This window comes from Lissotriton vulgaris, chromosome 5 (assembly GCF_964263255.1).
Source record: "Lissotriton vulgaris chromosome 5, aLisVul1.2, whole genome shotgun sequence".
Taxonomy (NCBI): Eukaryota; Metazoa; Chordata; class Amphibia; order Caudata; family Salamandridae; genus Lissotriton; species Lissotriton vulgaris.
In genome coordinates this window covers 1,333,781,216-1,333,808,959 of record NC_141693.1, presented here as the reverse complement: position 1 = coordinate 1,333,808,959, position 27,744 = coordinate 1,333,781,216, and the positions used below count along the sequence as shown (strand labels likewise).

Below are 27,744 nucleotides of genomic sequence, written 5' to 3'. Positions count from 1 at the left end.
AACACCGGGGAAGCCCCCGGGCCCAACGGGTTCCCTAGTGAATTATATACGAAGTTTCACCTGCAGTTAGATACACACTATAGAGCTGCACTGGAAGAGCGAGGGAGAGGGGTAGCCTCCCTGCAGATTGGCGCCATGCTGAGGTAGTGGTCTTTCAGAAACCAGGCAGGCCTCCGGAACAACATGCTTCATACCGCCCCATCTCCCTCCTCAATGTTGAAGCTAAGGTTTTGGCTAAAGCATTGGCCAATTGACTCCTACCCCATATTGCAGGGTTATGCATCCAGACCAAGCCGGGTTCATGCCTGATAGGGCGACTAGGCACAATATACGCAGGGCTCATGTAGCGGTGGCAGCAATACAGGGCACTGGGGTCCAGGCGGCGCTCCTTTGGCGGATATAGACAGAGCCTTTGATTCCCTGAGCTGGGTTTATCTATTTGCGCTTTTGCCTCGACTCAACCTAGGGCCCCACTTTTTATCCTATCTAAAACTTTTATACACAGATTTGACGGCATCGGTCAGGGTCGCAGGGGCCATATCTTCCAAATTCTCCATCGGGCGTGGCACGCGTCAGGGATGCCCCCTCTCGCCATATCTGTTTGCCCTGGCCATGGAACCTCTGGCGGCTTGGGTGCGACTGGACACGCAGCTTCACGGTTTTGTGAAGCTGCGTGTCCAGTGGGACAGTGGGAACAGGACCCGACTGATAAGATTGCTCTATATGCTGATGACTGCAGGTAGCAGTGGGGGGAATCAAGTACTTGGGGGTGTTTATCTCAGCGAGTCTTGCGATCTCCTGGGAGCGCAACTTAGTCCCGGTATGGGACAGGGTTCGGGTGGAGATGCGGACGTGGTCCCAAATGCCCCTTACTGTTTATGGCAGGTCGGCCATTTTTAAAATGGTGGCCCTTCCCCGACTCCTTTACCAGCTGCAAAACCACCCGTACCCGATCTCCACCCAGTGGTTTCGGCACGTGAACTTGGCACTGGGACAGTTTCTGTGGGCCGGGGGAGCGGTGCGGGTGGCGCTACGCACCTGTGTTCTGTCTACTGACGATGGAGGTTTGGCAACCTCCGATATCCTTTCATACTATCAGGCCTCTCATCTCCTGGTACTGAATGAGTGGTGGCATGGAGATAGGGGAGACCCAGCGTATACCCTGGAGCGTCACCTCATGGGCTCCAATACTTTGCATATGGTCCTTTACGCGGCCCAGTTGCGAAGGGGACTGCCGCCGGCCACTCAGGTAGTTTTTCAAATTTGGAGGCAGGCCTTGCATCGCATGGGATGATGGGGCAGGCTGACACGAGAGACCCCGCTGTGGCACAATGGCCGCCTGCCTGCTCTGGTGCCTCTCCAGGGCTTCACGGGCTGGGACGATATTGGTATATCGTCTCTGGGAGATGTAATGTCAGGTACAACGCTTAAGTCCTTCCAAGACCTGTGTGAGGAATACGATTTACACATGTCCCAGTTCTTTAGGTATTTGCAGTTCCGCCATGCCATTGCACCGAGTCTTGAGGGTCACGATTCTCTGCCGGAGTTTAGCTCCCTGGAAGCCAAGGTCTTAATGGGGGATTTACAGGACAAAAAGATTTCTCGTATCTATCACACACTAGTCATACACTGCTCCACTACACTGTTGAAGCTCTGGGAATCGTGGGAGAGGGATATAGGGGCACTTGAGGAAGAGGTGAGGCACTGGCGGCTCCCAGGGGTGCTGCCATAGCAATGCAGTTACGACTAATCCAATTTAAATATTTGCATAGAGTCTACTTTACGAGGGAAAGGTTGTGGCGAGCAGGCCTTATCGCTTCCCCAGATTGTCTCCGATGTGGCAGAGAAGAGGGGACACTGATACATACGGTGTGGAGCTGTGTTTCGTTAGCAAAGTTTTGGAGAGGGGTGTGGGATTGCCTGACGGAGGTCCTGGGGTGGGAGCTACCACGCACACCGCAACTAGGATTGCTGCATGTACTGACGGGGTGGGGGGCAATATATACCAAAGGCATCTTCAACTACTGGGTCTTACTTTGGCCAAAAGGGATGTGGCCAAGGCATGGAAAGACCCCCGGCCTCCCTCAGTCCTGGTGTGGAAGAAGGACCTGGATTTCTGTATGGTGCTGGAACAGACGATTTTCATAGCTCGTGGATGCCCACAAAAACACTACAAGATATGGGCCTTTGGTGGGAACCGCCCGTAGACCGGGAACTGGATCAGGAGGTGGAATAGGAAAGTCATATGGAGGGTGTACATGTTATATTGGACGGTGGTTTAATTGGAGGACCTGTGAGACGTTGGTGTGCGATCGGGGTGGGCGGGATCCGAGTGGGGGAAGTTGTGGGGGGAGGAACTGGGGGGGGGGGGAGTTTTTCAGTTTGATTAATGATTTGCTTCCAAAATGATGTATGGATAGCCGACTTCTTGATGCTTTATATTTAATGTGCAGTTTACTTCGGAAGCGGAGTGCTGCAATATATGTGCAATCTGTGAATAAAATTTGTTTAAAAAAAAAAAAGGGAAGCTTTGTGGCCCTGGGTTTTGAACTTTCCTTTTTGCTCACTTTGGCTAACGCGAAATGTCTGCCACATATGGTGGTGGAGTCTGACATTGCCTTCCCCCATCACCTGTATGCTTTGCTATCCTAACTGTTGGTCCACTATGGAGGTGAACCTGATGGCATATGCTTGTTGGGCCTGGCAAAAATTGTGCTCACGAGCCAGACATGAACAGCTGTACTCCCCAGGCTAAAACTAGTAAATAACCCCTTTATGTCACTTACACTGAAATCTAAAGCCAAAAGCAAATGATTAACTTAGAGTTGCAAATACCGGCTGATGCGTTTTGAAGAGGTAACTTTATGGAAAAGGTATATTTCATCAGTATACTCATTCCTGTATTTTCTCTTAAGAATCACACTACAAACTAAACTTAGGGGCTTTCCCACTGGAACCAAAAAACCAGAGTCCCTGCCCCTATTATTATTTCTTCTTGGCTCACGACATAAAGGATCCCACCTATAAACATGTGGGAGCTGAAAGCATGACTGTTGAACTGATTGAAAGAAATGTTTGCTTGACACGGGTCTTATAACTTACAGACCCTCAGTGGTATTAATGCTGTGCTCAACAGCAGACACAGACTGATACATTTTAATTTCCTTCAGAGTCTACTGTACATCTCGCTTTCAGAACTTGAATCGTAGAATGAAAGTGTCATTGGTGTCCTCCATCTGAAGCAGACTTCATTCACTTAGCCTGGAACTGTCCTCATACCAGGTGGTGATCTTTTGACATCTGTCACTTAAGACAGGATTAGTCGAGCTGAGAACCGACGTTGGCTTTGCTGTACCTTGTACAAGATACTCCTTCGGGACATTGCAGGTACACTGCATCCGACGTTCTGCTACCAAAGCGATGGCTGACGATGAGATGAGGTACGGGCACTGACCATAAAACCCCTTACTAGCAGACCGATCTCCTATATTGCAAAGATATTTCTGGCACATGCATCATATGCCTCCACACTCTGCTTCTGGGTTTCGTGGTACATCGAAGTGCACTATTTGACTCGGACCCTTGAGCCCTATCGGTTTTAATGGGGTAGAGGCCAAGACATGACACACACGAAGGGTTAAGAGAAGGGATACTGGGCATAAAATATATGCAGGACTGCTGACATGACTGGATTTTCAAAGGTAAGTGCTGGGCTTAATCCTAATGTACACTCAGTAGGAAATGTATTGTGCAATTATTGTTATTGGGTTACGTTTTACCTTAAATGTTGTATAGAGCTCCAGTTGCAGGATTTATAATATTCTCTTGTACTTTATATAAATGTTTAATGAAAATTAAACCTGAAGATAAATGCCAAACAAATATTGTTGTATCTGTGGTTTAATGGTTCAAGCTCTTTTTAAGGTATCATCAGCCAGGTACACAGTAAGCATTGTGTTATAAGGGAATCAGACACCGTCACACCTCATGAAGGTATAACAAGATGAGTGTTAATGGAGACACAACCTCGCGTCAGTCCACACAAGGGGCCAGGAGCACCTGGCCACCCTGGAATGTCCATCCACCTTACACTCTAATCCATGAACCAATACATCACAATGACATCATAACACATCTCCTTCCCTTCAAAATGCATAAGAAGCACTAAGAAGGAAAGAAAGTCATACAAGTTAAGAAGGTAAAAGAAACAACAAAATCACTTTGATCACACAGCATAGTCATCCATTTAAGAGGGAGGTCTGCGAGACCTAGTGCTACATCTAGCATTACCTGTTTCCCCGTATGGCACCCTGATCATCACTGGTGCCTACAACCCCCCTAACAGCAGGTGTTTCGCCTGCAGTCATATCACCACTTATAACTTCCTGATTACTCAACATCTTGCCTGCCGAACATTATTTGTCCTCCTTTCTTGCACACTCCCCACCTTTTTGTTACAGGGCAACATTTCTGAAATACCACCCTTCCCCATTCCCCAAAATCACACAGAACTTGCCCACTTTGATGATGCGGAAAGGACCATTACATTTTGATAAGCCCCTCGTTGCCCTTACTTACTGGATCTTGACCCAATCCCCCACTGTAAATTTGCCCCACGCTATTTTCTTTGGTTGCACTTGACCATCCTTCTGAACTCACTCTTTCATCTAACCGGGTACTAATTTCGATCCTGGTAAGCAGCCCGTATGCCCTGAAAAGGAATCTTATGTGTCACACTATGAGTAGTAGTGTGATATGCTTGAACCATATCATGACCCATGAGTTCCACATCCTCCATATTCGCAATGGCCAATTGTATGGTGCCCTTCACTAATCTGTTGACTCACTGTGCTAAACCATTGCCTTGAGGGTTATACAGCGAGGAGCGAGAGTGTTGAATGCCATACTATTGTAGTATCGGGGTTCCCAAGGCCTACATGCTCCGAAGATAACCCACTTACATTCAAGAACTGTTGGCACGGAAACTGTAAAATTCAAAGAACAAGTTTATTAAGACCCCATGGGGTGGTGGTACATTCCTACAGCACCCTTCGGTAATGCAAGAAGTATCACACCGAACATCGGTGTGACCCGGTCTTTTATACAATTTGCAGGTAATAAAAAGATAGGCGGCACAAAGTTACAGAGCGTTATGTACATATATGGTCATTTTTTGGAACACAGCCAGCTCATTGGAGGGGTTACAACTCCGCTGGTCAGTTTGGCGACACATTCCTGAGGGGTGACTGGTCAGTGGGGACTGCGCATGTACAGGCTTGACCAGTACTAAAAATAGCCTGTTGCTGGGCAAACTCAAGTGGTCAGTGGCACGGACATCGGACTAAAAGGGCACGCTAGCCACAAGGCCGCTTATGATCTAAGATGGCCGCCGTAACATACAAAATGGCGTTTCCATGTATAGCCAAGTTAAGCGGGAAAACGTGTAGCACAGCTAAGCGCTAACGCGGCCATTGTCAAATTACGACAGACGACCCTTTTAGCGTTTAGCTGAAGCTACCTCATAGTGAACATAATCAGGGTGTTCATCCTCAATATCGATTAACATTATTTGAGTTACTTCTTTATGAAGCATCATTTTGTCATGGGCAAGAGCTCGTCTTGATGGTACACAAGCTGATAAGCACATAGAACATAAAGCTGGGCCACATTGAATACATAAGCATACAAAGAACAGTATCCCCACAATGATACATAGAATCGTTAGCAGTTTCCAACCCCAAGCGGTAAGCATTGACCAGAACCACCCTGAAAGAGTCCAAGTTCCATTATCCGGGTGTATTTCAGCAGCTATCTTATGCAATTTTGAAATAGCATCATAAACAGATGGTGAATTGTCAGGTACATAAACACAGCAGCTGCTTCCGATAATTCTGCATGCCCCCCCACGGTCAGCTAGAACTACGTCTAACACCATTCTATTTTGGAGCGTAACAATCCTAGAAATCTGGAGTTCTTCAGTAATATTCCCAAGTGCAATGGCAGTATCATTGGCTACGGCCTCAACAACACGGGTCAATCGACGTATTTTCCGACTATTCAGAGCGGCCCCCACAAAGGAAAACAGTCCCAAATTAAAGTCCACATATTACTGTAAGGCAGTATCGGTCTGGTCGATGTCATCCAGAACAACAGTCCGTTTGACACGATTCAAAACAAAGTCGTGGTACAAAATATAATCATTATGAAACATTGGTGGGGCGATGAATACAGGGGGTAGCACAAAAGATACATAACAAGTGCCTAACCATCCCAACGGAAGTTGATGATAACCTTTCGTTCCACAAATGAAATAAGTATTGCGAGATGCTACAAACGATATGCCATTCGGGCTATCAAAGGTAAGTGTGGTGTTGCATTCCCTTTTCCCCACCGGAATTGAACCTGTATTGCGTATACACAGATCAGCTTTAGTAGCAATGACATTAATGATATGTGAGCTGGATACATTGATATTTCGTTGATTGCTGTACACACGTGGGGCAGACACGTTATCGGGCCGGTACTCCTCCCATTCAAATCGAGTACCCTCAGCCCGTGGAAACCCATCCCTGTCGTGATAACAAATTTTATTCAAACGGAAAAGCACCCCCCCCTTTTGTTGGCCATCTCAGAGTGAAGAGGAGAGTGTACCAGGCATTACAGGATCCATTATGTGAAAACGGGAGAGGAATGAGTGGAGTGCCCCCTTTCTTCTGGTGCCCAGGCAACATCCCACACACCCAGCAATTGGATGTATTTGTCATGTTATGCGTGTGATGCAGAATCTGGATAAAACTATTATTCAAATAAGTCTGTCGGTGCCGTTCTTCATGGTAGGGCAAGGTGAAGTGAAAATGTTCAGATGGAGCCGGGGTAGTCGGCAGCAAATGTTCACGTGCAGGTACCACAAGTTCAACTACCCAGGCTATCACAGCTATTACCACAATGGTCAAGACAAAAAGAATGGCACCCAGTATTCTTTTGTCTCGTGATGCAGAAGATGCCATAGTTCAAAAAGTTCTCAAATAGTTCAAATTGTTCACAAAGTCTCAGATATACATGTGTATATACCTAAAAAGAAAAATACGGTGCTGAGCTCCGAGGTAGCCGTTGTTTTCTTCTCCGGGGTCAAGATGGGTGTCGCTACTCTTGGCAGAACTGATCCCCCCCCTTGAGATTCCCGGTTTCCGTTTCACAAACCCCAGAGCGGTAACCAACCAGTCTCGAAAACCAAAAAATCTTCTTATCGTGGCCGCAGATTATAACGCTCTCGTCCAGCAACAGTGTGGTCCGGGAAGGCTCCCTCAACTTCGGCCGACATCACAGCTGGGCTCTTTTCTTTCTCCAGAATCTCTTTGTAGTCGGTCAACACAGCAGGATTCACCAGATCAGGAGAGACACGACGGCAGTGTGTTGAATGCACCCACCGCTTCCTATTGGTCACTCGCACAGCTGTCCGGGTCGCCAAAAGGACCTGCTCGGGGCCCCGCCACCTCGGTTCCAAGCTGCTCGCCCTCTCAAACGATCTGATCATAACATGATCACCAGGGCGAAGATCATGGCCCTCTCCAGTAGAGTTGTCAGGGAGCGCTTCTCGAACCTGTTGATGAATAGAAAGCAAATCATTTGTTAATCGTGCCAAATAATCGTTCATCATTATACAAGGCACATCATGTATTAATCGCGGCTTGGGCACCCCCCAGATATTCATAGGCCTTCCAAACACCACCTCATACGGTGTGAGGCCAGTTCGCGAGTGGGGCACTGATCTAAGAGAGAGTAATGCTAGCGGCAAAGCATCCGGCCACTTCAACGACGTGGATGCCACAATCTTAGCCAGTTTGAGTTTCAACGTGGCATTGTACCGCTCAACCAGACCTGCCGACTGAGGGTGGAACACAGCATAAAACTTCTGCTGAATCCCTAGCCCCGTGGCAGGGTTCAGGGTAGCACATCTTTTCAGTGTGATATGTGGCGCCAACAGTGTAAGCTCATATCCTGTTAACCGTGCACTCGTGAGATATTGGGTCTTTGTTTGATTTAGCAGGGCATCTACTGCGTGGGGAACTAGCACCAACAATTTGTGCGATAACACTATTCCCTCACTCTGCCTTATAGCTACTGCTGTTGCTGCCACCGCTCGAAAACACCCAGGTAACCCTCGTGCTACAGGATCAAGAATGGCAGAGAAATACGCACATGGCCTCTGCTTATCCCCGTGTGCTTGCACTAACACTGACAACGCGCACCCATCTTTCTCGTGCACGTACAATGTGAAAATCTTTGTGTAATCTGGTGTGCCTAATACAGGGGCGGAGCAAAGGGCCTGTCTCAATTGTTCAAAAGCATTCTGACATTCATCTGTCCATTCAAGGGGCATTGGTGTAGCTTTGGACAGTAACGCTAGCAAAGGTTTTATAATGTGCGAAAACCCCATGATCCACTGCCTACAAAAGGACGTTAACCCTATGAAGGCACGTACATCTCTTTGTGTACGGGGGACTGGTGTGTCTAAAATCGCCTGAATTCGATCTGATGTTAATGCACGCCCCTCCTTAGACAAAAGATGACCGAGGTAGGTCACCTTGGGTCTACAGTATTGAAGCTTTTTCTTAGAAACCTTGTGATTGTTCTGTGCCAGAAAAGAAAGCAAAGCAATCGTACTCTCCTCACATTGTGCATAAGAGTCTGCAGCAAGCAAAAGGTCATCTACATACTGGATAAGGACAACCCCAGACTGTAACTCAAAGGAATCAAGCTGTCTTTTCAGAGCCTGGATGTAGATACTCGAGCTCTCAGTGTAACCTTGAGGAACACGACAAAATCTATACGATTTATTATTTAACGTGAAGCCAAACAAATATCTGCTATCAGAATGGACAGGGATGGAAAAGAACGCATTTTTCAAGTCAATTACACTAAAGGTCGTGGCCGTTGGTGGCACCAATGTAAGCAAGGTCGTAATGTCGGACACCACCGGGTATTGGGGAATGACAATTTTGTTAATCTCTCTCAAGCCAATAATAAACCGATAGACTTTGTCGTCAGTATCTCTCTTAAGAATCGGGAGAATAGGGCTGTTACAAACATTATAAGTAGGCTGTGGGGTTTTAGGTTTAAACCTATAATAACTGATAAAACCCCACTGAATGATAAATAGCCCTCACCGGTGAAAACATATAAACACTGAAAAAACACCTGCACAACCACAAACTAAATGCCATTCAAAGAAAGGAAAAAGAGAGTGAAAGAGTAATTTTTTTCTTCCTGAAGGTGTCAATACAATGTAACTTCGTTATACAAGCCAGCAGTAAGGAAGACTGGCTAACATTTTTTCTGCTTGAGTTTTGTTCTTTAGGGATGCCACTAAAATAGTGTTTCTTCTTCCTTTTACTTTTTTCAGTGTTGTGGCCTTTTGGTCTTAAGATGCTGGGTTTAGTTTCATGTTTTATGTCTAGTTTAATTATTTTATAAACTGTAGAGAATCGAAAAATATCAAACTCCTATTTGATATTTTGGTCCATTCTGGTGCACTGTTTTCTTATGCACAGGAACTAAAACGCAAATATTTATCATTTCGTGCTTGATGTGGCATCAAAGAAAGAGTCATCCCAATTGTGTCCCTTAGCTGTTTGGTTCTCAGCCCAAGGGTCTATGAATGCTGAGGGCCTTTTCACAGAAGACTACATGGGAAGGAAAGAGCAAGCGCACATGACCCAAAGACTCATTGAAGAAGTATCGTATGGTGTACTATAATAAGATTAATTTGGAAAAATCTATTTGGACCTCATATACACTATAAGTACACTGTCTATATACCATGTTCTTTCAGTGCAGAAAGCAAGCAATAATAAAAGCAAAACGTTCCATAAACACCGGAAAAACACCTTTTCAGTTGTTTTTAGTGGCGCGAAAATGTGTAATCACTGATAACAACTGTTTAATAAGATATTGAAAACACTGAAAAAACCCCACCAGAATTTACGAAAAATAGAAACTGAAAACAGGAAAGCCTAATTATAAGGAACCTCCTCCACCACTACTGCAGTTATCAAATCTTGAACTATATGTGTCAGGGCAATTTCACCTTCCCTCGAAATCTTATACTGTGGCACCCGTGGCAGAGAGGCCCCCTCCTTAACAGTAATGTGAATAGGTGGAATACGCATCTCTCCCACATCCGTGTCTGAGGTCGTCCATAACGTGTGCGGGAGAGAGGCCAAAGCTGGAATATCTAGTATAGTGCAAAACCTATCTGAGTCAGGATAATTGTCGTTCAGGATAACCCGCACTCCCTCAGGAGCGCACCGTATCGTTGCTCGAAAATATTTAAGCAAGTCAATGCCCAGGATATTATCTGGTGTATGGGGCGATAGCAAAAATTGACCAAAACTAAAAAATTTGTCAAGACAGAGTGCAAGGGGTTTTGACAATGGGCTAGGGGAGGGTGTGCCATCGAACCCTACACATGTTATCATTTCGCCAGACAGGGGAGCCCTCGGAACCAAGTTTTTTGACAAAGCGCTACAAGTAGCTCCTGTGTCGACTAGGAATTGATCAGTAGAACCCAAAATGCCCGCTGTTACATATGGACCCTTCTGATCTACCGGCACTTCAATTGATTCCGTACCCCATCCTACGCAGTCCTATGCATGCACATAATCCTGGTGCTCCACATTCTCGCCCTCCGATATCTGATATTGGTTTCGTCTATCAAAAGTATTTCGTTCGTCCTGGCCACGGCCCCTTTCCTCAGCCCTTCCACGATCACCTCCACCACCTCTCGCCCCCGTATAACTGCCCCTCGACCTACCGCCTCCTCGACCACGCTGGCTACACTGCTCAGGAAGTACCGGACAATCTTCAGCCCAATGCCCGAACTCTTTACAATAAGCACATTGATCCTCCGCTATATCCGTACGACCGTACGACGTATTGCCTCCACCTCGTCTACCTCTATCATTCCCTCTACCCTGTGTTCCCCGAACCTGTGCCAACATCACCTTCGTTTTCAATTCTTTCGCCTTTTTATCAACACTTTCTTTAGCCTCCAACTCCTGCCGCTCATAATACTGAGCCATAGTTAACAAAGACGCAGGGGTCGCCGTGGCCCAGGAACTTTCACTCGATTTCAATCGTTTTGCAATCTCCGGCAGGAGATTAGCCACATACTTATCTACAAACAAATGCCGACCCGTATCGTCTGTTAAAGATTGACCACTGTAATCATGAAACGCCTCTTCGAAGCGTGTAAAGAAATCTGAAACCGTTTCATCTGGCTTTTGTTTGCACGAAGCTAACATGGTCCAATCAATCTTTTTAGAAGGTACAAGCGTTTTTAATTTATTCAAAATAGCCGCCGGGAGGTCTAAAATCATCTGGCAAGACTTACATGCCGGTTCCCTATCTAAATCAGCAGCATTTATTTCTTTCCATGTCCCCCAAAGTATTATTTCATCATTATTTTTACGAATTTGTCTCCACATATCAGGCGGAAGAATTAACCCAAAAAACAGATCTATGTCGACAAGAGTCATCACACAAGATGAAATAGCCCCTTCCACCCCTTCATTGAATGCTGCCGGATTTTTACGAAGGTCAGGTAAAGAATTTTTCAACGCCATAACATCTGCTCTATTCCAAGGCGTATACACCCAGTTATATATAAAATATCCCTTCGCATCCTTTGACAGTTTATCAACATCTGTACCTTCCCCTTTTGGTGGAACATACAAAGGTGCGGCTTCACGCATAGGCATAACATGCAGTGCAGAACTCTTATCTGAACCCCGGAGAGAACACTCCTTAGACTGCCCATTAGACTCCGGCCTGGACTCCTTATTCTTTTTCCGCTCGTCCCGCAATCTGGTAGTCTCATCTCGCAGCTGGATCAGTTGCTTGTAAAGGCATCGACATCTGCAAGATCAAATATACCTTTATCCAAATTCTCACGGTGAACTGACACAACCTTAGGTTCTAGCGTATCTGAAAATTGACGATATGCGGTAACAACTTCATCTGCCAAAGTAGCCAAAAAATACAGTAATTCTTGGTTTGTCCATGTACCCCTTTCAGTAACAACGTCAGACTGAGAAACAAAATTCGTATTCACTTTACGAGCCCAACTACGTAAATGTGCGGATCTCTCCGCAGAAAACCTGACACCAGATGTACCCTTCTTTTCTGGCTTATCCTGTCCTTCATCATCCGATTCTGCAGTTGGAGCCGTAGGCGAAACGTATGGAGGCGGTGATCGATCTAGTAATGAAAAATCATCAATTTCATTATTAAGGACAGGATAAAGCGGTCGGCGAATAGGGAATTGACCAGTCGTTTGCAATTTACGTTCCCGTTCCTCCCTCTCTTTCTTCTCCTGAGCCTCCTTTTCCTCAAGCTGTAAAGCCTTATCACGAGCAGCCTTGCGCTGCTCTTTGTCCGCCAAGGCAACTTCACGTTTCATTCGCTCACGCACCGCTTTCTCCCACATTCGTACACAATCAAACATATTTTGTCTAGACCTGCGTTGAAACAAACATTGCTCCACAAACTGTACTTTACGTAAATCGAACGACCCATGTAGAGGCCATTGCAATTCAGGATCCGATTTAGTATACTTATTCCATAATTTACTGTACATTATAGGGGGAAGGCCAAATTTAATATACATTTCCCGATTTGGTGTTCCTTCTGGGGGAGCCGGCTGTGCTTCCGCTAACCTAATTGTGGTACCATTTCCAAGACAGCACATCCCTCGGAGTGTGCTTAAAACAGGCATGTTCAAAAAGTATCACGAAAGCGCGATACCGTATAAAATGGCACTTACAGTACTTCACACAAACGTGCCGCTCAAAGGAAAAAAACAAAATTAGAGAAACATCTCTACATGCCTGCCTATGTGAAGTGCACTACACATATAGATTCAAAGGTCACAAATTCACAAATGTTAGCTAACTCAAATCAAAATCATAGGTCATAGAGCTTCGGCAAGCGTCCGAGGACTTCCTTACCGATCACAAATCATAGAACTTCAGTAAGCGTCTGCAGACTACCTTACCGATCACAATTCTTACCCAAAGTCTCAAAGGCCCAGATTCCAACTGCCAAGGTCTTTTAATCAAATCAGCCAAACGGCACTTTTCCAGCAACGCAGACGATCGAGAACTCAGTCGGAGACCGGCGCCACCTGGAAGGTCAGATCAGAAGGAAAGGAAGAAACACCGCGGGTGCCAAGACTCGGGTCACTCGGTGGTAGCGTACGCGTCCATGGCGAGTTTCCAAACCTTCGTCACGACCTCTCCTTCGGGCATCCGAGTCGCCGATGAGTCCCTTCGTGGTCGCCAATTTGTAGTATCGGGGTTCCCAAGGCCTACATGCTCCGAAGATAACCCACTTACATTCAAGAACTGTTGGCACGGAAACTGTAAAATTCAAAGAACAAGTTTATTAAGACCCCATGGGGTGGTGGTACATTCCTACAGCACCCTTCGGTAATGCAAGAAGTATCACACCGAACATCGGTGTGACCCGGTCTTTTATACAATTTGCAGGTAATAAAAAGGTAGGCGGCACAAAGTTACAGAGCGTTATGTACATATATGGTCATTTTTTGGAACACAGCCAGCTCATTGGAGGGGTTACAACTCCGCTGGTCAGTTTGGCGACACATTCCTGAGGGGTGACTGGTCAGTGGGGACTGCGCATGTACAGGCTTGACCAGTACTAAAAATAGCCTGTTGCTGGGCAAACTCAAGTGGTCAGTGGCACGGACAACGGACTAAAAGGGCACGCTAGCCACGAGGCCGCTTATGATCTAAGATGGCCGCCGTAACATACAAAATGGCGTTTCCATGTATAGCCAAGTTAAGCGGGAAAACGTGTAGCACAGCTAAGCGCTAACGCGGCCATTGTCAAATTACGACACTATTGCAGAAATTCTGTCATCTCATGCAAAATCAACCGAGTCCCATTATCTGTAACTAATATTACAGGGACACCCTCATCCTGAAAATATCTTTCAACACTAGAATGGTACTCTTTGTAATTACATGTCTCAAAAACCTAACAGCAATCTACTGTGAAAACACATCTACCACAACAACAGCAAACCTCAACCCTCCTGACAATTCCGCCATAGGACCAATAAAATCCAAACAAATAGTGTGCCACGGTTTACCAGGGTAAGTAATATACCCCTCATCATTTTGCATCCCACTATCAAACTCTTTTCACTCTGCTTGCAACTCCCACAAGACTCCACCCATCTCTTAACTTGGTGATCAAGGCCTGTCCACCAAAACTCTGTCTTGAGTCTCCTGCAAGTTAAAGTCTGCCCCAAATGGCCCTCATGTGCCAAGTCAAATAACTTAAGCCTCAACTCTTTAGAAGGGACAAAACGTTCGACTCTTATGATGATACTCAGACCACAAGCTGGCAACTCATCCAACACCTTAAAATATGGCCTCATAGAAACAGATAAAGTGCTCTTCCTTTTTGCTCCACATTGCATTAAGCACAAAATCTCTTTATGAACCTTATCCAATTCCATTTCATCCTTACACTGAGTCATAGTTATGTTATTATGTTGTTATGTTATGTTATTATAAGTTTGTAAAGCGCCTTATCACCCAGAGGTATCTAAGCGCTATCAGCTAACACCGGTAGGAACACCACGCCACCCACTCACAGTGGCCCCCATGCTTCCAGGAAGAGCACCGTCTTCAGATTCTTCCTGTAGAGAAGAAGATTAGTTTCTTTCCTCAGTTTAGCTGGGAGAAGGTTCCATGCTTGGGGGACCGTGCTTGAAAAGGCTCTGCCGCCCTTGGATACAAGGTTGAACCTAGGACACATCAAGTTGCACGCCTCAGTAGACCGAAGGGTCCTGTTTGGTGTATATTTAGTCAGCCGATCCTTGATGTAAGTAGGGGCTGAGCCATGGACGGCTTTATGTGCAATACAGAGGCTCTTGAATTTAGCTCTTTGAGCAATTGGCAGCCAGTGTAGGTCCTGTAGTAAAGGCGTTGCCCTGGTTCGCCTAGGTTTATTAAAAATGAGCCTGCCCGCATCATTCATTACTACCTGGAGTCTGGCTAGAAGGTTATTTGGTAGACCCAAATATAAGGAGTTACCATAATCCAGCCACGCCAGAATCAGAGAGGAAACAGCCAGCCTGAGGATGGGAACGGACAGCAGTAGGGATAGTTTCGGGAGCTGGCGTAATAAGCTAACACAGGTGCCTACCACCGCCGACACCTGCTGTCTCATGGATAACAGGGCATCAATTTTGATCCCTAGGCTCTTTACTGCTACTGCTGGTTCTGGAAATGGCCCCAATTCAGCTGGCCAGAACAAATCACTCCATGGGTTGGCTGCTGTGGTAACTGCCAGGACTTCCGTTTTGTCCTGGTTTATTTTCAAAGAATTGTCCGACATCCAGTTAATCGTAAATTTGAGAATGTCTTGCATTCTGGATCAGTATTTGCGTATCGTCGGCATAATTGTAAACCCTGCAGTCCATCTGGTTCAGGGCTGCAATCAACGGCTGTAGATATATATTAAAGAGCAAGGGCGAAAGAGCTGAACCCTGGGGCACGCCACATGTCAACTTAGCTAGATTTGACATGAGGTCAGACAGTTGAACTCATTGTGAGCGATCCTTAAGAAAGGAGGTCAGCCAGGCCAGGACTGTATCCTGAATCCCTAAGTCCTCAACCTGCGACAGAAGTTGACAGTGATTCATGGTATCAAATGCAGCGGATAAGTCCAGAAGGACCAGGGTACAGAGGTTTTTTTTGTCAGCCTTCAGTCTCAGGTCATCCAGCACGGAGAGCATCAGCAATTCCGTAATTCCGTGCTGTGATGAGCTATGAAACCTGCCTGATTAGGCTCAAGAAGATGATTGCTTTCTAAAAAGTGTGTAAGAGAGTGCAAAACTTGTTGCTCCAGGATCTTAGCAAGAAAGGGTAGCTGGGAGATTGGCCTAAAGTTATTTAAGTTTTTAGGATCTGCACCAGGTTTCTTTAGGAGGGGGACCACCCGTGCTTCCTTGAAATTAGAGGGGACAAGTCCCTCTTCTAAGGAGCGGTTCAACAGGGTGAGGACTTTGTCCTCCATTCCAGACCAACCCAGATTGAAGATCTTGGGCGGAGAGGGGTCTGCTGGGGATCCTGATTTCACCCGGTTCATTATAGTGAATAGAGACACCTTTGTGAGGGCTGGCAGCCCCGTCAGGGAGCCCAATATTGGCCTTGGGGAAATAAGGGGTGGCTCAATAGAGCAAGGAAAGTGTGGGGTCTGCCTGATCTTTACCATCAGTTCCTTTATCTTATTCATAAAGAAGGCCTGAAAGTCTTGACAGTCCTTTAGATTAAAGGTCGGATTTGGCCCCTTTACCGTTCGAATATCATTCAAGACTTTGAATACTTCTTTCTGCGGGTTGACCACCTCCAAGATAGCAGCTTCATAAAAATCGGCTTTCCTCAAGCGGATGGCTTTTTTGTATACTGCAAACTGTGCAGTATAGGCATCCCGTGCGCTAGACGTGCGTGATTTAGCCAAGCTCTCTCGCATTTGCGGAGGACTTGTTTTTGTTCTCTAAGAGCACTAATGAACCATAGTACTCCTTTACCCTTGTCCCTCAGTCTAATTTTATGGGCCGGAGCAACTACCTCAATAGCCTCCTTAAGTATAGACACCAGGGCAGTGCTTTCACTTTCCAGATTATCCACCAGAGACGGGGGATAGTCAGATTATGATAGAATAGCTGTCAAATCTGGAGCCTTGACCTGGTTCCAGCTGCGCAGCCATTTCCAATCTGATTTAACTTCCGACCGTCTTATGGAAAGTGGAAAGTGACCTTCAATCAAGTAGTGGTCTGACCAGGGATAAGGGGAGATCACAAGCGGGGTTAAGAGTGGGGAGGAAGACCAAATCAGGTCCAGCGTGTGACCCCTCTCATGTGTAGGTTCCCCCACCAGCTGAGTAAGACCTAGGGATACTAGGACCTCTTCCAATTGTTGAATCTGACCATCTTTCGGGGTCCTTTCCCAGTGAAAATTAAAATCACCAAGCACCACCAGTCCTTCATAGCGGGAACGAAGGTCATGCACCACCTTCAAGAAAGGTTCCATGAACCTAACTGATGTGCTAGGTGCTAGGCAGGCGATATACTAACAGGAAAACCACACAGTCTGTAGGGGAGCAGAGCTTCACACCCAGGACATCTGCGCCTTCAATGCACTCTGAGCAGAGTATTTCGGTTTTCAGAGTATCTTTAAAAAGGATAGCAACCCCCCCCCTCTAATGTTATCTGGACGGTTGGCATGGATAGCAAAAAAATTGGGGGGCAGGGCTGCCACCAGATCCGACGTCGAGGATCCATTGAGCTAGGATTCAGTGATACAGAGGAGATCTAGGTTATCCTCCTGTAGAAGGGAACAGACCTCCAGACAGTGCTTCTGTAATGAGTGAGTGTTGAGTAATGAAAACCTACACCCCTGCTTTGGCGGAATAGCTAGGGAAGGTTCCCTAATTACCAACTTAGAGCTTACATGCGGTCTCAAGAGCCCCTCCCGCTTAAGTTTCAAAAATATTTTATCGGGCAGTGGGTGGGCCTCGGATTCCCAACACAGAAGGATCTGCCTAGAGTGGACTACACGAGGAGCAGGGGTCTTGGCCCCTGGGCCCGACCTGGCGCGGACGGGTGCAGACGGACCCGCTGCGTGCGTCCGCTGAGCGACGGCGCGGCCATTCCCTCAAGTAGTAATCACACGGGAAGGCCCGCCTCCAAGAGGAGCACAGCTATAGGTCAAAGAAGCCCTCCACTCAAGCGGCAGCAGGCGTGGTGAAACGGGGCGGAAGACCAGTGTTTTAACCGAGATGCAGTAAGTATACACACACACAATATGCCTAGGCAAACAGTGAGTTGAAAACGAGTTGTAAACAAGTAAAAACTCTCCTCGGGTTCAAGCACTCCCAAGGTTTTTTAAAACAATGTCAGCGATATGTGCAAATAGCAAACAGTGCAGTATTAAGCTCTATTAACAACATAAAATGATTTAATCAGAAAGACGTGCAAATTAGCAAGCAGGGCGCTCCGTAGAGCTTCTAGAGCCTTACCAAGGAAGCGTGTCCGCTGCGTGACAGCGCCGCCATTCCCTCAAGTAGTAATCACCCGGGAAGGCCCGCCTCCAAGAGGAGCACAGCTATAGTGTTGTAAATTGGCAGAAATGGGTTAGCGTTAGCAGAAGCCATCTTGCATTTAGAAGTTATCTTATCTGCTGTTTAGAAGCCATTTTGTCTTCCTAGAAGCCATCTTGCCTACCATGTGCTGCCATGTGCTCACCATGTGCTTTGTCCTACTTTCCTTTTAGCTGCGCCTGAAGTCTGCCTAGTAACAGCATATATTTAGCCTCCTCCACTTTCGCGCATGCTCAGATACGCTTGGTAGAGTCTGCAGCTGTTACTGATTAGTTTTACATAGGAATGTGTTCACTACGTTCTGAAACTGTTAGCTCCTCCCACTTGGTTGAACAAAGAGAACTTGTATGTCCATATTAGGTATTTTTTGTGTGCTCACAGGAGCCAGGACTGCCCCTTTCATTTATGCTTACTGTGTGAGTCTGAAATGTATTTAAGGCGCCAGCTTTTTGAATTCCTCAGACTGTCTCATTCATTTGCCATGTCTTTTGGGCGACGCAGCCTCACCTCATATGAGTGTAATAAACTGTCCTTTGATATTTCAGAGTTCTGTGTCAGTCTCTTACTGCTTTTATGGACTACGTATCAGTGACACCCCTGAGAAGCAGGATTTTGATTACAACAGTTGGCGACCCAGGTGGGACTCATCAGAGAGGTGGCTATCTGGAGGAGTGATCACCTTGTCAGGAGACAGAAAACTACTGAGCAGCATGGGACTGGTTTCTGCAAAGTAACGTATGCTGTGCACTGCGCTTCTGGTGATTCCTTGTGTCTGCAGCTCGGTGTGTTTCTGTCTTTCCTGATTTTTGATCCTCCACATGATGTCACCCCTGACTGAGAACCTTTTTGGCGTGAGTATTATTAAAAAAAAAGAAAAACGTAACATAAAAAGATAGACCGTTAGGTCATTTAAAAATTGGCAGTTAGAATTTGGACAGCTTATGTTTGGTAGGAGTAATTTTGCGGCGCCTGTTCTAGGTTTTGGATGCCTTTGTATGGTAAGGTAGTCTTAGGAACGCTTACTGTGGCATATTTGTATTTGAGATAGACTTGTCTACTTTGGATTTTGTTTGACCTTTGATGAATATGATATGAATATGATTTGATATGATTTGATTTGATATGTATGTGTTGCAACTCATATAGGCAGGTCATGCGAGGATATTTCCTCCACTTTTGATAGTAGTGTATATTTTGCACTATTTTTGGCATGCCTGTTGTTGTCTTTGGTTAAGCTCACATGTTAAAATGTGTTGCTTTTGTGAACGGTACCATAATGTGATGTGAAGTAAATGAGCCGGCTTCCCTTAGAAGGGATACCTAAATAGGTTTAGGTGTGAAAACATATTTCTTCCTTGGTGATTTTGTATCCCCAGGGAATTAAAATATGGACATAATACATATAAGGATCCTTTGTTCTGTGCACTTTTATGAATGGGAAATGCAGAGCGATTTTTGGTGCTCTGCCAGTCAAAACTTGTGAATTGAAACACCATTGCCAAACGTTCCTTGTAAATATGACGTACAACTAGCATTTACAATTGGTTTGGTTTAAGTTCCGTTTGTGGGTTGTCTTTTGTTTCAGTCCTATGTGTTGATCTGTGGGTTCAATGTGTGTTTAAATGTGTTTTTTTTTTCCTGTTAGTGTAACTTCTGTTTGTGAATAGCGTTGGCGCGAATTTATGAAACACATGCCTTAAGCGCTGTATTGTGTGTCCTGCATGTTTGAAATATTTCTGTTTCTGTGTGAAAGGAGCTCAATGCGTGATTGTGGATTTCTTGATGTTTTCAGTCTGTTAAGAAAAATGTTGGATTAATTGATATTAGGTGGAAATTAAATAAGAATGCAGTAATTTGCCATGTTACCTACTAAAATCGCTATATGTTGCTTTTTAATTTATAGACTAAGCAAAGGCACATATGTGCAAAAATGTTAAATGCTTAAACTAGATAAAGTTAGATATTCACATTCCCTAGGAATATGAAAGGCCTCAAAAATAAATTGTGTGTTCTGTAGGAAAACGAATTTGTAGCATTTTTTACTTACATGCATTTTCATACATGTAATATGCTAAAACTTCAGCTAAAGTGAATTTTTGCTATAATGCATCTTGTGGCACACGCATTTCTGAAAATGTCTGTTTTCAGTACGACTGAAAGTTCTGGGTTTCAGCTTTGTGCAGGCCCTTTCCTGCCTTGAGAATGGCAGATGTTGTTTTTGAAAGGCCATAAATAACATCGGAATGTTTATTCAGCCAGAGCTTAGCCGTTAGTTCATCAGGGTCTGAATTTAGCATTTCAGAATAAGTGTTTTAGAGGGTTACAAAAGTAAGGTTCATTATTTTGTATCACAGGAAGACATTTTAATTGTGGTTTTCCTCTCTTTTTAAACACAGTAAAAAAAAAGGGGGTATATTCCTGGTTTTGTTGCTCAATGTCCTTTTAAATTTTGGTGCGAAAATCTGTCTTGTTTTCAGTAAGGCTTTTGTGCATAGGCTCATACATGACTGCGTCTAAAAAGATTGGCAAAGGATGCAGTTTGTTTTTATATGGGGATTTCGTATTTCAGATTGGGTTTAGACACAAAAAATGATTAATAATGGAAAAATTATTTGAAAAAAAATAAGTGTTTTTAGATATTCACAAAGCTTAATACTCATACTATGACCTCCTAAAATTAAAATTTGATTAAAGTAATGTGTGACTGCATAATTAGGACATTAGCATGTTGGGTTTTCACTTGGCGCAGGCGTAACAGCTCATTTTTCTAAGGCATTACATGCGCTATGCCTCATGTTCGCTCTTTGCAACATGTAAAGCACATTCTGAGGATGATTAATATGTAATACAATTGTAGGATTTTCATTTTCAAGTGCCCCAAAGTCAAAAGTCGAAATTGAGTAAAAATTGACTTTTTAACACAGCATTCTTGACATTTACCATAGCTTTGCAGTGTTTCTGGCTTTCAGAAAATGCATATTTGTGTATATTACAAACTTGTGGGTTGTTATTATTTGAGGTTGTTCTTCATAGCTCAGTGAACCACTGTGCCCGGTGCAGAGGTTTATGTTTAATATCAGTGTTGAAGGTTCTACCTTTGGCAGGGCCCATTTTGTCTTTCATCTTTGTAGGGTTGATAAATGAGTACCATTGCATAGGCTGGTAGCAAACATTTAATTTAATGCTGGTATGCTATGTTATTATGTTCTGCAAATTGTTCACAGTAAATGTTTTATAATATAGGACTAAATGAATTTTATCCCTAAAAGAAGTCATTTATATAACATGTGTTTTTCAACAGGGTTGATTTTTGTAGCTTAGAAAGAGTGGGGAAGGTTTTCTGCCTTTGTTAGTTCGAGTGAGGAAATAGGAAGTGGGGTCTGGAGGAGCCCACGGTTCGCCTGGCAGAGTTTGACCTTAAGGTCAGTGAGATGGGGGTTTAGCAGTAAGTGAAGACAGATGGAGCAATGACTGCTTGGTGAAAGCTTCTCTGACTAGCAGAAACTCAAGCTTGCACATTAGATGGCTTGCGCGAGGCTTTTACGTCCACATCTGCAGCTCATTACATTAGGGCTTTGTCTCCGAGAAGTACATTCCTGTTCAGCCTTGGAGAGAGGAAACAAAGCAGGGCCTCAAGGCCCCCAGGGCCTCGAGGGCCAAGGGTCTCAAAGGGCCTCAAGGATGGGCTGGTGCACGGGACGCAGTGCGTCTGTGAAGGTACTTTATTTTTGGACAGTCAATATTAAAGTGGGTTAGCATGTTTTAAAAGAAGGATGGTTGGTTAACAGTTGAGATTTACTCTGTTATGCGCTGTGTTAGTAGTATGTTGAAAAGAGATGGGTTTTTATTATGACTTCTTTGACATGAAATGTTTGTGTGTTTTTTTTCATGATTTTGCATTTTTTCCCTTATGAATGGTTCCTGCTGACCCTTGTGTGTCACAAGCAACACTGTAAGTTTTATTTTTCAAGTTGATAACCAGCAACTGGTGATCACCTGTCAAAAGCGGGGTGTGAGAAAATGAAAGCGTAATTTTGGTGTAATTTTGATTTTGATTTTGATCCTGACAAATTAAGCAGGCCTGGATTTGGGGTTTTGGGTTGCATGAACTGCTTGGTTACATGTGCCATTGTGCTTTGTCTATGCTTTTTGTGCTTAATATACTGCATGTATATTTGATGGCTTGATGATATGTTGTTTTGTTTCATGTAGCTGCTTTTTGATATTATTACAAGTTTGCCTGTGTTGTGAAGAGACATGTATGACGGTATGTGTCGCTCTACACCACGTGGTTAATATTTGCGTTGAAACTAAATTTCACAGACATGATGTTTGCATGCTGTGGACATGAAAATACATCACCTCACCAGTGAATGTTAAAATTTGGCCATAATAGTATTGAAGTAAAATAAAAGAGATATACAGGAAGCCACAATACTAATACTGCCCTTCTCCCTTAAGGAACAGGCAGGCCTAGATTTATATACATATCCTTGATTGGACCTAAGGATGAAATTATAGATTTGTGGCTCTTGTTAAAGGTGATCTACACTTTTCAAATTTTTTTCCCTTGAAGAAGGAACTGGACCATTAGCTGCGATTGCAGTATATGGTGTAGAGGCCAGCAGTAGAGTTCACATTTCTGCACTACTGTGACCTTTTGTGTGCTCCCCATATTCTTGGCATTATGTCACAAACTTGACTATCACTTGAGTCCGTATTTCTTTTACCAGTCAACTCATTTTTTATGATTAATGTATTGTTCAGGTTCACACTTCTAGACTGCAGAGGTGTGATAGGAATCACCACATTATGCATAATTCCCTTTTGTATGACCTGACCAGACTGTTTCTTTCTCTTAAGACTTTTTCTTTAGGCCTATATTTTTTATGCTTTCCAGTCTGACTGTCAGCTTAGCGATAGACTGGTTAACTGATTTAATAGTATAGTAAGAAATGTTTTCCATCTCAATGGGAGACACTGTATGTTCATTCTTGAATGTGAAAAATGTAATGCCCATTCTAATTAGGTTCTCAGTTCTTTTTTCTGCTGTTTTAATATTTGATAGACCACATGTGTTTTTGGAAACACTAGGAGTTTCTAGCTCGTGTTTTTTTTCTGTTTTCACATTTTGATAAATTAGCCTTTGTCTGAATGTCCCTGATCATCTGTTTTATGTGATTTTGCTTTTGAGGTGTTCTAGATGAGGGATTTAGGAACACTTAGATTTACTCATTGAGGAAAATGTTTACCCCATTAAATGATGCCACTATGTGTAAGGACATCCATTCAGATAGAATTGAATGATAGTGTATTTTAGATCATGATAATCCCATGGCGTATGACAACTCTCTTGAAGATTACAGGCCAACTGTTTGCAGTCCCCTTGTTAAATATTGAATTGTTTTTTGTGCTAAATTGAAGGAAATTAACAATTGTGTCACATTTCCTACATCACTAGGTTCTGCAGGATCTTCCAGAGTCAAAGGGAGAGTGACACCCTGCAGAACGAATGACAAAGACGAATTCTAACTCCTATCCTTGACAGCCATAGATGAAAGCAGGAAGTTTTGGTCTATAGTCCCAGCACCCAGTAAGGAATCTGCACGCCATCAATGGTATTTCCAAGTCCTTTGTTTGCTTCATTGGCCAGCGCTGCACGACAGAGAGAAAAGAGGATTTGGTTTTGCAACAGAATTTGAATTGGAAAAAGGGCAAAAGCTACCTGTTATGTACTGGCAACCTCTGACAGTGTACAGCCCCTTGAGCCCCTTGGCCTGAGTTTTGGCCTGAGCCCCTTGAGCCCTTTGGTCTGAGTTTTGGTCTGAGTCTTTGCCTGAGTTTTGGCCACATCGTTCCCTTTTTCCCCTTTTGCCTAACGGAAGAGCAGTGCAATGAAGAATTCAAGATTGGCAAGAGGCACTAGCTTATGGTGCTCATGAAAGAGCAGCTTGAGCGTCCTCTGACACTGAATAAGGAGTGTTGGGGTTTGAGAATGTAGTTCTGGTTGGCACGAGATGACCTGTGCTCATGATCAAAGAAGAGCATAATATCTGTAGTGTCTGCCGCGGATGAGAGACACTGTTGCATTGCCTTGAGACATTGAGACTTTCGACTGAACTGTGAGTGTTTGCCAAAAGGGCACTCCAATGGATGCTGAGACACATTTCCATGGAAGGCCTGAAATGAAGAGGCCTGTGCGGTGATGGAAGAGGAGATTCGATGAACAATAATAGTCCGCCAGAGGGACTTGGGATGGACACTGGGCATAAGTTGTGATCATATAAGCGATTCCTGAACAGTTAAGATACTGGGTGTTGTGGAATTAATTTTTATTGTCCTGCTTGCAGTATTTTAGAGTAGTATTCTGTTTAGTACAGGTAGAATAGAAGTGCATTCTCTGTGGAAGAGTATCCCTATTCAACTTGAGAGCATTGAAGGATTGCATTGCCACTGTTTCACATGAGTATATAGTGTTTTCTGAAAGATTTTAGGATTTGCTATTGCTTAGGGTTGTGAAAATGCCAATTTTCTCTGTAATAGTGGTCATTACTTTCCCCTACTGTTTGTATGTATGTTTATGATCTAATGTCTTGTTTTTTAGTATTCTTGGTCATACCCTTGCTGAAATGTTTAGAATGGAAATGCTTATCTAGCAATGAATTAGGAAATTGATAAAATTATGTGCAAATTAATGAGCACCTGTTTTCTATGTTCCTACTGGATCATATGAATGTCTTCAGCAAACGCTAAAACGGGCGACTGTTGTAAATTGGCAGAAATGGGTTAGCGTTAGCAGAAGCCATCTTGCATTTAGAAGTTATCTTATCTGCTGTTTAGAAGCCATTTTGTCTTCCTAGAAGCCATCTTGCCTACCATGTGCTGCCATGTGCTCACCATGTACTTTGTCCTACTTTCCTTTTAGCTCCGCCTGAAGTCTGCCTAGTAACAGCATATATTTAGCCTCCTCCACTTTCACGCATGCTCAGAAATGCTTGGTTGAGTCTGCAGCTGTTACTGATTAGTTTTACATAGGAATGTGTTCACTACGTTCTGAAACTGTTAGCTCCTCCCACTTGGTTGAACAAAGAGAACTTGTATGTCCATATTAGGTATTTTTTGTGTGCTCACAGGAGCCAGGACTGCCCCTTTCATTTATGCTTACTGTGTAAGTCTGAAATGTATTTAAGGCGCCAGCTTTTTGAATTCCTCAGACTGTCTCATTCATTTGCCATGTCTTTTGGGCGACGCAGCCTCACCTCATATGAGTGTAATAAACTGTCCTTTGATATTTCAGAGTTCTGTGTCAGTCTCTTACTGCTTTTATGGACTACGTATCAGTGACACCCCTGAGAAGCAGGATTTTGATTACAACAATAGGTCAAAGAAGCCCTCCACTCAAGCGGCAGTAGCCGTGGTGGAACGGGGCGGAAGACCAGTGTTTTAACCGAGATGCAGTAAGTAAACACACACCCAATATGCCTAGACAAACAGTGAGTTAAAAACGAGTTAAAAACTAGTAAAAACTCTCCACAGGTTCAAGCACTCCCAAGGTTTTTTAAAACAATGTCAGCGATATGTGCAAATAGCAAACGGTGCAGTATTAGGCTCTATTAACAACATAAAATGATTTAATCAAAAAGACGTGCAAATTAGCAAGCAGGGCGCTCCGTATAGAGCAGCTAGCGCCTTACCAAGGAAGCGCGTAAATGTACCAAATCCTCTAACCGCAGCATCTTTCACAGAGGCAACTGCCCCTTCCAACTGAAAATGAATGACTGCTTCACTGTCCACAACTTCCCAAGGTACAGTCAACCTTGACAAACAGTCCTCTTGAACATTCCTCCAACCCTCCACAAACTCTACCACATAGGAATATTCCTGCAGGCGTGCTGCTAAACTAGCTATTCTGGCAGAGCCTTTGTCCTTACCACCCGATGACAAGATCTTGATCAAGGGCTTAAGATCCGTATGCATGGTAAACGATAAACCCCACAAATATACTCTGAAATAGCCTGCTCCCCAAGCAGCAGCCAATGCCTCACGTTCTATAACCGAATAACTCCTCTCTGTCTGGGTATGTGAGACAAAGGCAACCATCTTCTCTTTCCTGCCATGAACTTGCGAGAGAACCACACCTAAACATGTGGTGGCACTGGCATCAACAGTGAGTATGGATTTCAGCTTGTTGTCAAACAAGGCTAAGATCCCTGCATTACAGATAGCAGTTTGATCTCATCAAAACACGATTGTTGTGCACTTCCCCCAAAAAACTTCTCTCATTTATCCAACAACTTTGTTAATACATCTGTCCTGTATGCAAACATTTCTACAAACTTTGCATAGTATTGAACTAGTCTTAGAAACAAGCTAAGCTGATAATTCTCAGTAAGCACAAGCACTCTTTTAATAGCATCCAACATAAATCTTTTGGGCTTCACACCACCATTGGATATATTATATCCCAGATACTCCACCTGTTTACACAAAAACACACATTTATCCTTATTTAGAGTGAGACCAAATGCCTTCAATTGTTTCAACACTAACCTTAAGGTCGTGTTATGCCCCTCCATGGTCTTTCCCATCACCAATGTGTCATCCTGGAAAGAATTCAGGACAGAATTTTGCACCAGCTAGAAAGAAAGCATTGCTGCTGACTGCCTTAGACAATGAGGGTCAAAGGGTGTTCAAATACTCATCACCTGCATTGGGACCGATAGGGGCAACCTATCAGGATGTTTAGAAAGAAACAATCAAATGTTTAGAAAATAGGTTTGCTTAAGAACTCAATTTAGTTATGCAATGCTACAGGTTTTATAAGCAACACCAGACAGAGCATGAGGCCATTGAAGGCTTCATAGCTAGACTCAGGGAACTTTCCATCAAATGTCGCTTTGGTGTGATGACTGATGAATTAATCCATGACCAGTTATTTGTGCAATGTAGAGATAAAAAAAATACGAGAAAGGCTCTAGGCAGCGAAAGATCCCTCTCTCAAAAGTGCTATTGAAATGGCCAAGGTGGAGGGGCGTGGTTTGGACGCCGGCGAAGATGGTGGCGTGAGCTTTCACCTCCTCCCATGCCGCAGCCTATATTCATCCTTTTGGGCTCTTCTTTAAAGCAGCGACACTCATATTGTACTGGAACGTGTGGCGGAGCATAAGGTGCACCCATGGCACCGGTTTCTGAAGAGTAATACCTGCGCTCCTGGCTTCTTCAAGAGATGGCCGATGCGACCCTGATCTCTCCTCTCGAACCGGAGCCTAATTCCGTAAGCGGCGGCAGCAGTCAAGAACTCCTCTACAACTGCTGAGGGGAAGACTCCGAACTGCACTGTTTGCAGCTGTGCTGAACTCCACGAGGGCGGTTCTGCTCTGAGCCAACCCAGTCACCGGCATTCTGATATGTTGCGTGCGATCGTACTCGTGCATACAATGGCGGACATGACGGTCTCCCTCTAAGCGTTTCATCGATCACGTTGAGTTTTCCACAAGCGGTCGACATGCGCATTTCCTGAGTTTATGCTGCACCACCAATGCCTCAAAT

At 44.4% G+C, this 27,744-nt stretch overlaps 1 long non-coding RNA gene across 1 annotated transcript in view; it reads left to right on the top strand.

Annotated features, from left to right (window-relative positions):
- The window catches only part of LOC147712560 (uncharacterized), a 28,747-nt gene extending 3,256 nt beyond the window's left edge, over nucleotides 1-25,491 (top strand). Inside the window, exon 2 of the long non-coding RNA XR_015296006.1 lies at nucleotides 23,657-25,491. This is a non-coding gene — a long non-coding RNA (uncharacterized LOC147712560). The remainder of the gene's footprint in view (nucleotides 1-23,656) is intronic.
- The last annotated feature ends 2,253 nt before the right edge of the window (nucleotides 25,492-27,744 follow it).